This window comes from Hyla sarda, chromosome 7 (assembly GCF_029499605.1).
Source record: "Hyla sarda isolate aHylSar1 chromosome 7, aHylSar1.hap1, whole genome shotgun sequence".
NCBI lineage: Eukaryota > Metazoa > Chordata > Amphibia > Anura > Hylidae > Hyla > Hyla sarda.
In genome coordinates this window covers 56,617,189-56,633,224 of record NC_079195.1, presented here as the reverse complement: position 1 = coordinate 56,633,224, position 16,036 = coordinate 56,617,189, and the positions used below count along the sequence as shown (strand labels likewise).

The 16,036-nt window shown below is 44.1% G+C and overlaps 1 protein-coding gene across 2 annotated transcripts in view; it reads left to right on the top strand.

Annotated features, from left to right (window-relative positions):
• Positions 1-16,036, top strand: part of CUZD1 (CUB and zona pellucida like domains 1) — a 69,478-nt gene that overhangs the window by 10,478 nt on the left and 42,964 nt on the right. The window contains exon 2 of one of the 2 annotated variants that reach the window (XM_056529115.1): positions 4,071-4,180. The exons of the other annotated variant lie outside the window; for it this stretch is intronic. The gene's annotated coding sequence lies outside the window, so the exon portion shown is untranslated. The remainder of the gene's footprint in view (positions 1-4,070; positions 4,181-16,036) is intronic. 2 annotated transcript variants of the gene reach the window in all.

Sequence of the window (16,036 nt, the reverse complement as noted above, 5' to 3'; positions counted from 1 at the left end):
ATCTCCCACTATGACACGACGGCTCCCGGCTTATAGACCTATACAAACAGGTTTACAGTATACTGTATCTTTAATCTATTACAATTTACCTCTGTTATTCAGAATCCATAGCACACACAGTAATCCCACTGACCAATCCATCCTATACTGCTGTGAATGTGGAGGAAGCTCACTGAGCCTTGTATGGAGGGCTGGGGGTGTATATAGAGACTGAAGAGAGATCATGTGTCTCTAGGACTCCTGGGAGAGAGATCCATGTAATGACTGGTAACACAACATACAAACACATCACAATTGAGTTTTCTTTGATGCAGGTAATATTTCATACTATTGTGAAAACATCCACACTCTGTATTGTGTAAGTGATATTTAACCTATTTTATGGCTTGAAGTTTTACTAGAAGAAAATTAGATTTTACAAGCACTGCTATAATACATTAAAATATTTATTGTGGAACTTTGAACATTATCGGCCTCTGTAGATGTTTATCCTTGCACCTATTGTAGTCCAGTCTCATGGCATGGGTACATGTTATGAGGAAAAGGTAGTCCAGCAGTCCCTTTAAAACGTAGAACCTTTATTGAACTTTTTCTTAAAAATACAGAGCACACACCTTGCACCTTCACCTAGTCAGCAAACTTCTCCTATGGACGCGTTTCGAACGCATGCGCGTTCTTGATCACCAGGTGGTGATCTGAATTGAAAAAATCCAACTAACTCTACATTTTACCTTGAAAACCCCAAAAAGGGGCGTGCCCGTCATGAGAAGGGGACGTGGTCACTGAAAAGGGGCGTGTTCATGACATTTTCACAAAAACCCAACATATTTACTAAGGTTTCCACAGAAAATGTGGTGGATTTGAGCTGAGGAAAACCAGACAGATCAGAGCATGTTTAAAAAAAGCAAAATGTAGGGAAAGTGGAAAATGTAGGGAAATCTTAGTAAATACCGTGGAAAATAAATTGTAGGGAATTAAAACCCACAAAGAAACTCTTAATAAATCAATGGGTAAAGACACAAAAAAATATATTTGGATTGTAATACATTTAGAGAGGTAGACTTAGCACAGAACAAGAATCTTTAAAAGGGTACCCCACCCCTAGACATCTTATCACCTATCCAAAGGATAGGGGAAAGATGTCTGATTGCGGGGGTCCTGCTGATGAGACCCCCATGATTTCTGCTGAGGCACAGCAGTCATCCAGCGCACAGAGCGAACCTTGCTCCGTGCCTGGTGACTACCGATGTGGCGTTGACATCACGCCCACACCCCGATCATGACATCACGCCCTCCCTCTCAATGCAAGTCTATGGGAGGGGGTGTGGTAGACTTGCATTGTGGGGGTGTGCCCGTGACATCCCAAGGGGGTGTGGCTGCAACATCATGAGCCTCCTGTTCTAAACGAACTGCCGGATTCTGCAGGGAGATTGGATAGGGGATAAGATATCTAGGGGTGGAGTACCCCTTTAACCCCTTAAGGACCAAGGGCGTACAGGTACGCCTTTGCTCCCTGGTACTTAAGGACCAAGGGCGTACCTGTACGCCCGTGGGAATTTCGGTCCCTGCCGCGCGCCGGGCGGGGACCGGACTGGGGTGACTGCTGATATCGATCAGCAGGCACCCCGCACCAATGCCCAGGGGGGTCATCAGACCCCCCCATGTAGGCGATCGCCGAAAATCGCAAGTGAATTCACACTTGCGATTTTCGGCTATTTCGGTGATGCGGGTCATGTGTGACCCGCTGACCCGAAGATACATGGTGATCGGGGGTGTAGGATACACCCCCTAACACCCTCTGTATCTATGGGGAGGTGGCAATTTCGTCACCCCCCAGGATCGCTGCTATTGGCCGGACGATCGTCCGGCCAATAGCAGCCGGCAGGGGAGGGGTTAACGGCCCCTTCTCGCGGCTCTGCTTGCTCCCTGAGTTCATTCAGCGGCCAGAGCCCCTCACAGAGGAAGACCCCTCCTTAGAGCAGGGAGAGAGTACAGCCCCAGGGACAGGTAGGGTTAACCAGTAAAATAAAGTAAAAAAAAAAGTGTAAAAATAAGTTCAAATTTCCCCCCCCCCCTGACCCCCTAATAGGACCTAAAGGGTCCGCAACAATCTTTTTTAGTGTGACCCGGGCCCTATTAGGGATTCAGGGCGCTGCATTTGGCCATTTTTTTTTTTTTGCCGCAGCGCTTCCCCCCCATACAGTTAGTTACACCAATCCCACACACTACATACTCACCCCCCCCCCCCCCCCCCCACACACACACACCCGCCACTGTTTTGGTCAGGCCCAATGAATGGTACGCCATTGATGCAGCAGAGATGAGGACATTTTGGGTCCTCTTGCTGCATATGGGCCTGGTCAAAAAACCAAGTGTCAGACAGTACTGGAGCGGGGACATCCTCTACCAGACCCCGCTTTACAGTAAGGTCATGGCACGGAGGCGGTTCGAGACCATTCGGAAATGCCTGCATTATGCAGATAATGCGGCATGTCCGCCCCGAGGTGATCCCGCCCATGACCGGCTTTACAAAGTGAGGCCGGTCATCGATCACTTTGGGGCCAAATTTTTGGAGGCCTACGTACCCCTCAGGGAGCTCTCGGTTGATGAGTCTCTTATCAGTTTTAAGGGAGGACTCATCTTCCGCCAGTATATTCCCTCAAAGCGGGCGCGGTATGGCGTGAAGCTCTATAAACTTTGTGAGAGTACCACCAGGTACACTCTCAAATTTAGAGAGTATGAGGGACGAGATTCCCGTATTGAACCCCCAGATTGTTCCCCCACTCTGGGTGCTAGCGGGAAAATCGTTTGGGAGCTTGTGCACCCTTTGCTGGATAAGGGTTACCATGTGTACGTGGACAACTTTTATACCAGCATTCCTCTCTTCACATCCCTTGCCGCCAGATCCACGTCCGCTTGTGGGACCGTGCGGAAAAACCGGAGAGGCCTCCCTCTAAATTTTCTGCAGACACCTATGCCCAAGGGTGAGTCCCGTGCCCTTACCCATGAAAACCTGTTGTTGGTCAGGTATAAGGATAAGAGGGATGTCCTTATGCTGACCACTATTCATACTATTCATGGTAACGGCAGCTCAACTGTCCCTGTGCGAGGTACCACAACACCGGTCCTCAAGCCCGATTGTATTCCGGACTACAATCAGTATATGGGGGGAGTTGATCTTTCTGATCAAGTCCTCAAGTCATACATGGCCATGCGGAAAACACGGGTATGGTACAAAAAAGTTGCGGTCTACTTGGTACAGGTTGCCATGTACAACGCTTTTGTACTGTCCCAGTACGCTGGCAACACAGGGACATTCCTCCAGTTCCAAGAAGAAGTCCTAAAGATCCTGATCTTTGGCGACCGGGAAAGAGCAGGCCGGACTTCCCAAGGAACTGGAGTTATAGGTGCCAGGATCGTCACACGCCAGCACTTTCCAGGTGAAGTCCCACACACTGGAAAGAAGGGACGATCCCAGAAAAAATGCAGAGTGTGTAACAAGAGGGGGATTCGGAAGGATACCACCACTCAATGTGACACTTGCCCCGATCATCCGGGCCTCTGCATTAAAAACTGCTTCAGGGAGTATCACACTTCCATGCAGTACTAAATTTTCCCTTTTCATTTTAATTTTCCATAATTTGACCCCAATGTACGAAGTCCAGAGTACATTCCAAATTTTAACACCATAAAACCACTAAATTGCCCAAAAAAACTCATCTAAAGAAAAAAAAACTGATGAGACCTCTGGGGTACTTTTTTCTCTGGGTCATGGGTTACTGAGTCACTATCATCGGGGACTTTTTTTGTTGCCTCAAATGCGCAGCGCTCTCTCTCCACCTGAGCGGGGTGCGCATTTGAGGCAACAGGTTAGGGGCGGCCACACACGTCACATTCCCAGAATGATGATTCAGAGCATAGGGTTTGGGGTGGGCATATTTTTTAGTTTTGGCTATGCTCTGGGTCATCATTCTGGGACCATAACCTGTTTTATAATTTTATGTCCCACTGTACCCCATTTTAGTTATTTAGTGTACCCAAGTTATTTACCCCATGTAATGCCCCTTGAGGGGGGTCCCACTGTTCTTGCTCCATAGGCCGCAACGCAGAAGCTCAAGGCCCCTGAATGTGACCTGCTCCTCTCAGACCAGTGTGCAAGCTGTTTACGCCCAGACTTGAGGTATGTCCTTACTCCAAAGAAATGTATTTACAAACTTACGGTGACATTTTCTCCTTTTACCACTTGTGAAAATGAAAAATTTGGTGTAACCCCAGCATTTTAGTGTAAAAAAATCCAATTTTTCATTTTCACATCCCACTTCATGAATATTTATCAAACACCTGTGGGGTGTGAAGACTCACTGTACCCCTTGTTATGTTCCGTGAGGGATGTAGTTTCCGAAATAGTATGCCGTGTGTTTTTTTTTTTTTTTTGCTGTCGTGCCACCATAGGGGCTTCATAAATGTGACATGCCCCCCGAGCAAAATTTGCTCTCAAAAAGCCAAATATGACTCCTTCTCTTCTGAGCATTGTAGTTCTCCCGTAGTGCACTTCAGGTCAACTTATGGGGTACCTCCATACTCAGAAGAGATGGGGTTACAAATTTTGGGGGGTATTTTCTGCTATTATCCCTTGCAAAAATGTGAAATTTGGGGGGAAACACACATTTTAGTGAAAAAAAAAAATTTTTACATATGCAAAAGTCGTGAAACCCCTGTGGGGTATTAAGGCTCACTTTATTCCTTGTTACGTTCCTCAAGGGGTCTAGTTTCCAAAATGGTATGCCATGTGTTTTTTTTTTGCTGTTCTGGCACCATAGGGGCTTCCTAAATGCGACATGCCCCCCGAGCAAAATTTGCTCTCAAAAAGCCAAATATCACTCCTTCTCTTCTGAGCATTGTAGCTCGCCCGTAGTGCACTGCAGGTCAACTTATGGGGTACCTCCATACTCAAAAGAGATGGTGTTACAAATTTTGGGGGGTATTTTCTGCTATTAACTCTTGCAAAAATGTGAAATGTGGGGGGAAACACACATTTTAGTGAAAAAATTATAATTTTTTTTTACATATGCAAAAGTCGTGAAACCCCTGTGGGGTATTAAGGCTCACTTTATTCCTTGTTACGTTCCTCAAGGGGTCTAGTTTCCAAAATGGTATGCCATGTGTTTTTTTTTTTGCTGTTCTGGCACAATAGGGGCTTCCTAAATGCAACATGCCCCCCAAAAACCATTTCAGAAAAACGTACTCTCCAAAATCCCCTTGTCGCTCCTTCCCTTCTGAGCCCTCTACTGCGCCCGTCGAACAATTTACATAGACATATGAGGCATATGCTTACTCGAGAGAAATTGGGCTACAAATATAAGTATACATTTTCTCCTTTTACCCCTTGTAAAAATTCAAAAATTGGGTCTACAAGAACATGCAAGTGTAAAAAATGAAGATTGTGAATTTTCTCCTTCACTTTGCTGCTATTCCTGTGAAACACCTAAAGGGTTAACACACTTACTGAATGTCATTTTGAATACTTTGGGGGGTGTAGTTTTTATAATGGGGTCATTTATGGGGTATTTCTAATATGAAGACCCTTCAAATCCACTTCAAACCTGAACTGGTCCCTGAAAAATAGTGAGTTTGAAAATTTTGTGAAAAATTGGAAAATTGCTGCTGAACTTTGAAGCCCTCTGGTGTCTTCCAAAAGTAAAAACTTGTCAATTTTATGATGCAAACATAAAGTAGACATATTGGAAATGTGAATAAATTTTTTTTTTTTTTGGAATATCCATTTTCCTTACAAGCAGAGAGCTTCAAAGTTAGAAAAAAGCAAAATTTTCAATTTTTTCATCAAATTTTGTGATTTTTCACCAAGAAAGGATGTATACCACAAAAATTTACCACCATGTTAAAGTAGAATATGTCACGAAAAAACATTCTCAGAATCAGAATGATAAGTAAAAGCATTCCAGAGTTATTAATGTTTAAAGTGACAGTGGTCAGATGTTCAAAAAACGCCCTGGTCCTAAGGTGTAAAATGGCTGGGTCCTTAAGGGGTTAAACCTACCGCCACCCAAACAGTGTTTAGAGTATCAACAGGTGACCGCTCTGGGACACTACATTTACATGAATAAATGATATATTATCCTGGAACTTATCCCACAGAACTATATATCAGGCCGCTCAGCTCCTCCTGCTCTAAAACATGAGGTTCAGATTAAACTGTATTATCAATGTTCTCCTGTAACTCTCTCCAGCTTTAGGATCCAAGACTTTACAGCACTTCTTAGGCTAAGTTTCTACTTGGTTTTTTGGTTTGAAAAAAGAAAAAACGCCTGAAAAAACGCCAGTGCTATTTCCTCGCGTTTTTTCTGGCATTTTTCCATTTGTGAACAAATAGCATTTTTGGCCCCTTTGGCGTTTTTTTTTTTTTTTTTTTGGTACCCAAAATTTGTTGGGTACCAAAAAAAAAAAAAAAGGATGCAGTAGTAATGGGAAAAATATGTATTTAACGAAATTTATATTTTTTATAACAAAATTTTTATCCATTTTTAATGAAGTGTGTGTTTCACTTATTTTTTCTCTCTTATTTGACATTTTTTAGGTAGTTCTACTACTCCCAGCATGTAACACACTGTTCCATGATGGGAGTAGTAGTACCTGTACTAATAGACATATCGCCCGATGCGATCGTCCATAACATAGTACAGGTACTACTACTCCCATCATGGAATAGTGTGTGTTCCATGCTGGGAGTAGTAGTACCACCTAAAAAAATTAAGAATAAAAAGTGAAAAACACACAAACTACATTTTTATTATTGTAGGCTACATTTTTAGTGCCCTGCCCGCCCAAATAAATTGATCCCTGTTTAAAAATTAATACAAATTTTGTTATAAAAAGATCAATTTTGTTAAATACAATTTTTTCCATCACTACTGTATCTTTTTATAATTTTTTTTAATATTACCCTACGAAATTTTATTAAAAAGGTATCTCCATCACTTTTTTGGATCGCTAAAGTCCAAAAGAGAATAAAAACCACCTGCAAAAACGCCAAAGTTAAAACCCACATGGTGTTTTTTTGGCATTTTTTTGCATTTTTTTACTCCCATGGACTTCTATGGGAGAAAAACATCACAATTTCAGGGGAAAAAACGCCAGTGGCTCAACATGCTGCGACTTTGCAAAACCAAGAAGGGGCTGAAAGACGCTAAAAAAGAGTGAAAAAACGCCAAAAGGATAAAAAAAAAAAAAAAAAAGCCAAACTGAAAAATGCCAAGTGGAAAAATAATTTAGCGATTTCTCATTGATTTACAGCTAACATCTGGCCGCAGCGGTTTTTGGCCGAAAAAGCGCCATGCGGCAGAATTAGCGTTTTTCTTGGCGTTTAAAAAAAATAAATAAATAAAATAGATACTTTATAGTTAGAAAAGCCTTATAGTTAGAAAATGTATAATAATATTGCACATATAAAGCTAGCCAGAGATACATAACCCACAAACAGCCCACAATCAGGGAAGTCAAAATGGTCAGATTGGAAGATTGGACTTTATCAGGCTACTAGCTGAGTACCCGGCGTTGCCCGGTTTTTCCTTAATAATCCTTGTTGGGGAGGAAGCTTTTGACTTCATATCCCATCCCCATATATTGTTGTTGTGGTGTCCCGGTACCGCTTCCTATACGGTACCTGTTTATAGGTCCCCATAGCCAGAGTCCCTAGGACGTCGGGGTCCTTTTGTATAGTCCACCCCTAGTCACCTCTCACCCCTAGAGTTATGCTCTAGTCTTATGCTCCTTATTTGTGGAAGTTTAACTGTATAAAATGTACATAAATAGTTAATTACCTGTGAGAAGCATAGCAGGACCTGCGGGTCACGTGATCGGGTGAACTCTATGGTATTTCTGCTTGAGGGCCTTTGGAGGTCCTTGTGACGTAATGCACTCATTTCCTTTGTGACGTTGAGTGACAGATGGCTGGACCAATAAAAACGCCCCCCCCCCCCTGCCTATATAAGGGCGCAGCGGCCATTAATCTCTCTCTTGGTTCCTGGCTGTTGACGAGAAAGGATCTGCGCTGCTGTCATCAGTGAGTCTAGGCCTTAGCCTTGCGGCGACGGCTGTTCTATTCCAAATTGTGAGTGTATCAATCCCAAAACACTCTGCAAGACCACCGGACCTTATCTATCCCCTAAATCCGGACAGATCTTCGCAATATACCCTGAATTCAGAGACTATTATCCAAAGTCAAGGTCCGCAACATCTGTCAGTCATTGAAGTATAGAGAGACTGTCTGATTGAGACTGTTACTACTCTGTGGATGTACCGCAAGCCGTTAAGTAAAGTTTATGCAAGTTCAAATTCAACTACCTTGTGGACCTTCACTCTTTATTCTTATGCACCTATCGTTACTGGGAAGGGCGGCAATAGGCCGGAGAGTCATCTCAGCATACTAGCCCTCAGCCTGGCATCACAAACTATAGGGTTAACATTAACCCCTGATATACCAAAGCAAATCCCTGACTGTACTACCCCTACCCCTGAGGCCTACCACATTGTCATATCCCGTCCTCATATCCCGTCCTCATACCATGACATCCTATCCTGACCTCCTATCCCGTCCTCCTATCCAGTCCTCCTATCCCGTCCTCCTATCCCATCCTTCTATCTCGACCTCCAATCCTGACCTCCTATCCCGACCTCCTATCCCGACCTCCTATCCCGACCTCCTATCCTGACCTCCTATCCCGACCTCCTATCTCGACCTCCTATCTCGACCTCCTATCCCGTCCTCCTATCCCGTCCTCCTATCCCGTCCTCCTATCTCCACCTCCTATCTCCACCTTCTATCCCGTCCTCCTTTCCCGACCTCCTATCTCGACCTCCTATGCCGACCATCCCGTCCTCCTATCTTGACCTCCTATCTCGACCTCCTATCCCGTCCTCATATCCCGACCTGTAATATGTGTACCAGGTATTGAAATATCTCCAGCCGTACGGAAGTTATGTGGGAACATACATTTCCTATTGATTTGCATGGGACTTTAAACAAAAACCCAGACCCTCACAAATGGGGCTAGTTAAGGGTTAAATTAACTATCCTATATTTTAAGTAACATATGACCAAGTATTATCGAAATATCTCCAGCCGTTTGGAAGTTCTGCAGTAACATATATTTCCCTTAGACTTGTATGGGACTTTAAACAAAAAATATTTATGTGAACCAGTCCTCAAAAGCACAGGGGAGAGAAAAAGGAAAAGACTAGTGGAGATGGGATCCAAGAATGGTCTTTATTATATAAAAAGGATATATATGACCAATCGCCTAGCAGGGCCCTTGCTAAAGGCGAATGGAATATACTGGGTAAAAAATAGATATAATAAAAAATACAGAATATAGTAGGATTAAAATGAGATAAATATGATGGGTAAGTAGCACCAAAGAAAATTCATTAATTAAATATCTGCTGCATATATCAGGAGAAAACGTTCTCAGTCCATATAATTCATAGGGATATTTCAATGAAAAATCCACAAGAAATGTCCAGAATGAAAAGTCACAATTAGTTTGGGTGTATCCGGAGTAACGATATATGGTAGTGAGTGTAGCGACAATAGCTACAATAGGAAATTCATGGACAGGTAATGCAGACAATGTGGCAAACACTGTCAGCGATGAAGATGTCAAGTCTCGGTGCACAGCACCACTCACCCTCCTTTGGAATCCTCAGGTCCGGGCTGGCACGGCTGAGTCCGGCACTCTGGATATCAATGCCAGCCTGGGTGGTATGCTGGGTGAATGGCTGAATCTCCGGGGGTCCGAGTGTCCTGGGCTGGCACGGGAGGCGTCCGGCCTTGGGGAGGATGATGTCCAGGAGTAACTCTGCCGACCGGGGCTGTGAGAGGATGCAGGTAACAGGTGGTGCGGATTGCACGTATGAATAAGGTGCTAACAGCGCGCATGCAGCAGTGGTCCCGGAATCGGGGGTATCCAGCTGTTGCAATTGGAATATGGCAGATACAGTCTATTTGAAGTGATATACACTTATGGATAAGGTGCAGATAATGGGCTAGACGCGTTTCAAGGCCGCGGGCCTTTTCTTCAGTAGCTATAGGAAAGAAGAAGATATCGTTACTCCGGACACACCCAAACTAATTGTGACTTTTCATTCTGGACATTTCTTGTGGATTTTTCATTGAAATATCCCTATGAATTATATGGACTGAGAACATTTTCTCCTGATATATGCAGCAGATATTTAATTAATGAATTTTCTTTGGTGCTACTTACCCATCATATTTATCTCATTTTAATCCTACTATATTCTGTATTTTTTATTATATCTATTTTTTACCCAGTATATTCCATTCGCCTTTAGCAAGGGCCCTGCTAGGCGATTGGTCATATATATCCTTTTTATATAATAAAGACCATTCTTGGATCCCATCTCCACTAGTCTTTTCCTTTTTCTCTCCCCTGTGCTTTTGAGGACTGGTTCACATAAATATTTTTTATTTATAATTTCTACATATTACATTAGGCCTTTTGGGTGAAGGCAACACCTTTAACCTCAAGCACATTATTCCTTTTATCCTAAGTGAGCTACACATATTTTACATTTCCTAGTTAAACAAAAACCCTGCCTCTGGCAAATGGGGGTGAGTAAGGGTTAAATTACCTATCCTATGTTTGTTGTTGACATATAAGTAACATGTGTGACAAGTTTCATGTTAATATCTTTAGCCGTTTGGACGTGATGCTGGAACATACATACACACACACACATACACACACACGTTGAGTTTTGTATATATAGATTTGAGCAGAGGCATACCCGTGGAGCCCCAAGGATGGATCTGTAATGTGGCCCATCCCTTTCTCTATGTTATTTATAATATTGATGTCTTATTTTATTTTGGTAGCGGGGCCTTTGGGTCCACTGAGGAACAGAGCTACTGAGTTACTCTTCCTTTTGGAGGAGATTTTGGCTAATAATCCTATGCCACATTTCAAGCACCGACTTGCAGAGATGCTACCTCCAGTAGGTGGCACCAGAAAACAAGCTGGTTTTTGGAGAGAAGCTATTTTGCATGCTTTTTGTGAAGGGAGCATTGCATGGCCTGTACGGCTCCCTCAGAGGCGTAGCTTGTAGCTTTGGGGCCCCGATGCAAAACTGCAGCAGGGTCCTTTATGCCAATTATTGTACTGCTCTCTTATGAGGCAGATGTGCCTCTAGGCCCCCTTAGGAACCAGTGCGACTGCTACCTCTGCTAGGCATGCTGGTAGTTGTTAGCTGTCCGGGCATGCTGGGAGTAGTAGTATTTTTACAGCAGCTGGAGGCACTCTGGTTGGGAAACACATGTGTGGGGGCCCAGTATGGGATGGTCTGTCCCTGTACTTCTCCTGCCCTGTCAGGCAGAGTCCCTTTATGTCCCCAGGGCCCCCTGCAGTGTTATCCCCTATGTACATATGTAATAAAAAGTTTAATGTTTCTTTAATTACTGTTACCATGTGCTTGTTACCCAGGAGGCACTAGTGACTCGGTGACCCCCCCAAGTGACCTATGGGCTCCTTGCTGGACACCCCTATAAAACCAGGGGTGGATCTACAATCTTTCTCTTCCAGCATTCTTATTTGTGCTGAGGTCCAGTGCAGTCATCTGTCCAGAGCATTGGAGGCCTCAATCCTAAAGTCTGCAGCCACAAAGTCAGCTCAAGTAAGATCAAAGTCATCTTCATGTCAATTGTCAAGTCAGTCAAGTCAAGTCTTCTATATAGTCACCGTGGCCTGCACAAAAGTGTCTCTACATACTGCAAGTCCCAGCAAGCCTGCGAGGTCCCCCTGTGTCCCTGGTCACCTCCTTGGGATATTGGCTGTACTGTATAGACTGTATCACCTGTCTACCCTCTGTAAAGCTACCGCTGTCCGTAACTTGGCGTCAGTGTTTTCATTGCCCCCGTGCCTAGACCAGGACCAGCGGTATTACCATCGGGTGGTTAAGGCTAAACCCCGCCCTGGCATGGGCTAATAACATCTACCCCCAGGGTTACAACATCTGCCCTACATTGCACCCCCCCCCCCCCCCCCCCCCCACGCCACACATGGTTAGACATTTAAATGGTAGGGGGGCCTGTTGTGTATTTCACTTCTGTGGTCCCATAGCCAGAGCTCATGTAAGTCTGAGTGCCCTGGTCTTCTCTCTTGTCTGAATAGCACAATAACGAGGTAATTTAACCCAGGAAGATGTCTGAATAGACGGTGTCCCCTGAGCTTCCACTAACTGTTCCCTGATCCCCTTCCTGAATAACATAAATTGGTAAAACACAATATATTATCATTTGATCTTATGGACACGGCAACAATAAGAAGGAAAGAGAAAACTGCAAACACAGAAGACTGAATAGATCAAAGCTGTTTTAAAGGTGTGAGAATAAGATGATATCATCTTCTAGCTATAACAGGTTCCCCTAGGAAATTGCCAAACTCTTCCAATGTGGTTTTCCTTGTTGAAACATAAAAACCAGAAAACAGAGTGGACAAAACTAAATTCTAAACCTAAAGATAGGGGATAAGTGTCCGATCGGGGTTCGACCCCCTCCCCCCAGTGATCTCCTGCCTGGCACCCTGGCTCTTCCACAGAATTACGTCGACCCCCCGCACAAAACGGTGGCCGAGACACCTCCTCCATGTATCTCTATGGGAGAGACGGAGATACAGCCAAATCGCAGTATCAGTGGTGTCTCCAGCATTCATATTTAGGGGGGGCAAATGGGGGGCCAGTGACAAAAGTGGGGGGGGGGATTTTAAAGCGTGTGTGTGTGTATATATATATATATATATATATATATATATATACATACACACACACACTGTGCAGAACATGTTTAATAAAAAAAAAATCAGATTTCCAGCAACATTGTAAAATATGCTACAGTCTACCTGCTATCTGACAAAATCTCATAGTGCCAGAATGATTACAAAACGATAGTTTATTTATTTATTTTTTTTTTTTAAATAAGAACAATAAAAAAAATACAATGGAACAATACTGTAAGCATAGTAGGACACATTGTCCCTCATTTAATAAGAGTGGAGTGTCGGTTTGTGTTTCTTTTTTGTGTTTTCAACCTTTTTTTCACTTGGTATTTACTAATCTGTTGCACTTTTCCCGATATTTTTAGTCACCGGGAAAAATTCTGGTGCACTGTAATTTCTGTTGCATGTTTTTGTCGCACGGTAATTTCTGTCGCAGGGTTTTCTGGCCCACTGTAAATTTTGTCGCAGGCAGGTTTATTTCTGTCGCAGGGTTTCTTCTACAGAAGTACAGATGTGGGAGGTGGGAATCCCAGCAGGGGTTTCCTTGACCTTGCAGTGAATATCCGATTTCGGCACTGGAGCACTACACTGGCATGGTGACACAGGAGTCAGGTATAGATTCGTAACTGCTTTTTATTGAAAATCATAAAAAGTGGCAAAACATGGTAGGACTATGCGTTTCTGAGGGGCTCCCTCCTTCCTCAGGTCCGAGTTACAGTGTGTGGATACAGTACTTTATATATACATATTTCCTTAAATACATTAACCCATTGTGATTTTTTGCACATTTAGATCAATGGGCCAATTGTGGTCTATGGAGATCTTGCAGCAAATGGGGTAGAAAGCTAAACAGCAGGGGCCTGGTAGAAATGTGGATGGGAGACCCTGGTGTAGGTTCAATCCCAGGTTGATAGACAGTGTTGGGATTATACTTTTTTTTTTTTAACTTTATCAAGTTTTACAAGTTTATAAAAGTACAAAACAGGCATGCCATAGCATGTAAACAAGAAACCCCATAAGATACAATACAGCCCGTAAAACTCAGATAGGGGAGAAAGGGCAAGGGAAGATACAGACAAGGGGTACCAACAAGGGGAAGATGGGGGGGAGGGAGAAGGTGCACAATCCCTAAAGTAAGTGCTTTGGCACATATGCCAAAATGTACAGTAGTCAAATGATAGAGAACAATGTCAAAACCAAGGAGCATGGATAAGGAAGTGACTGATTGACATGGACCGTATTAGGGGAGCACATCCAGGTAAAAATCCTAAAGGAAGGCGGTAATGAGGCATGTCTTCACTGAACGGCCAGTTGATTACATGCAATATACCGCAGCCATTTGTCCCACATTTGAAGAAAGTCCTGTTCTTTGCCCATTCTGCGGGCTATTAGTCTCTCCATTTCACATGAGTAAGTTACCTTGGCACGTAACTGGGCAAAGTCCGGAGCGTGCCGAGATTTCCACGAAGAGGCAATAAGAAGACGAGCAGCTGTGAGAATGTGAAATGCAATTGATCTACATTGGCTAGGGAAGTCAATGATGTGATTGGAGATTAAGGCAAAGTCTGGGCCCCAGGGTATATCGATGTCCAAAACATCATGGAGTAGGTGGAGTACTCTAGTCCAAAAGAGTGTTAAAGCACTACACGTCCACCAAATATGAAGGAAGGTCCCCACATCAGCACCACACCTCCAGCAGGCAGGATTCATTTCAGAGTATATTTTAGACAGGCGTTCCGGGGTATAGTACCATCGATACAAAAGCTTGGGGGCAGATTCAGCATGGTTGGTACATTTAGAGAGCTTAAATGGAAGAGAATGCAAAGAGAACCATTGGTCCTCCCAGATACTCCTACCCAAGTCCCTTTCCTACATGGGTTGGAAGGGGTAGGTGTCAGAGGATCGTAACAAATGTAAATATGCTTTAGACACCCCTCCCTTATTCCCCACTTTACTTGAGAAGTACAAAGTGTAGAGTGTGTCACCTATACCCGAAAGCCATGAGTGGGAAGAAATTAAGTGCTTAAGTTGGAGGAACTTGTAAAAATCAATATGGGGTATGTGGTACTTGGGTGCGAATGTAGAAAAGGGGAGCAGAGAGGTGGAAGAACATATATCACCCAAGCTTTCGATCCCCCCCCCCCCCCCCCACACCCAAGCCAGCCAGTTAGAGAAGTAAATGTGAGGGAGAAGGTTAGAGGAAAAGAGAGAAGATAAGGAAGGTGTAAGAAAGACACCAAGGTATGTAATGCCCTCATTAGCCCACTGAAGGGGGTACATAGATTTAAGTTGTACAGCATCAGTCTGAGACAGGAAGAGAGGCAGAATAGTCGATTTCGAGGTATTAAGTTTATAAAGACTAGCCACACTGAAGAGAGAGATAAGGTTCAAGACATTGTGTAGAGATTGCATAGGAGAGGACAAGGGGATCAGGACATCATCTGTGAACAGTCCAATTTTGTGCTCTTCGCTGCCTACTTTAATGCCTGTGATGCTGGTATTGCACCTGAGATGTTCTGCAAAGGGCTCCAAAACCAGGGTAAAGAGGATGGGAGACAGGGGGCATAGCTGCCTAGTCCCATTCGATATGGTGAAGGAGGAGGATAGAGCGTTGGAGGAAAATACCCTAGCGGACAGCAAGGAGTACAGTGCCATCAAGCTAGTGATAATGGAAGTGGGAAATCCAAACATGGCAAGGACCTCCCGGAGGTAACCCCAGTGCACACGGTCAAACGCCTTCTCCGCATCCAAAGAAAGGAGAAGAGAAGACGTCCGACCCCGACATGCAGCTGCAATGATGTTAAGAAAACGCCTGGTGCCATATGAGGACTGACGGCCTCTGACAAATCCCACTTGGTCAGCGTGGATTAGGGACGGAAGAACAGCCGAAAGGCGAGTCGCCCACAATTTGGAGTACATTTTGAGTTCGCAATTTAGGAGAGAGATCGGCCTAAAATTGGAGGGTGATGTAGGGGGCTTCCCTGGCATGGGGAGGGTGCGCATGACCGCTTCCAACATCTCAGGTGGGATTTGACCCGTTTGAGCTATATCATTAAAGAGATCTGTCAGGTGAGGTATTAATGCGTCCGCGTGGATTTTAAAAAATTCATTTACCAGCCAGTCAGGTCCTGGTGACTTCGCTCCTTTCAATGTCCTGATCGCCTCGGAAACCTCTACGGACGAAAAGGGTAGAGTTAGAGAGGAAATAGTGTCTGGGGATAGAGATG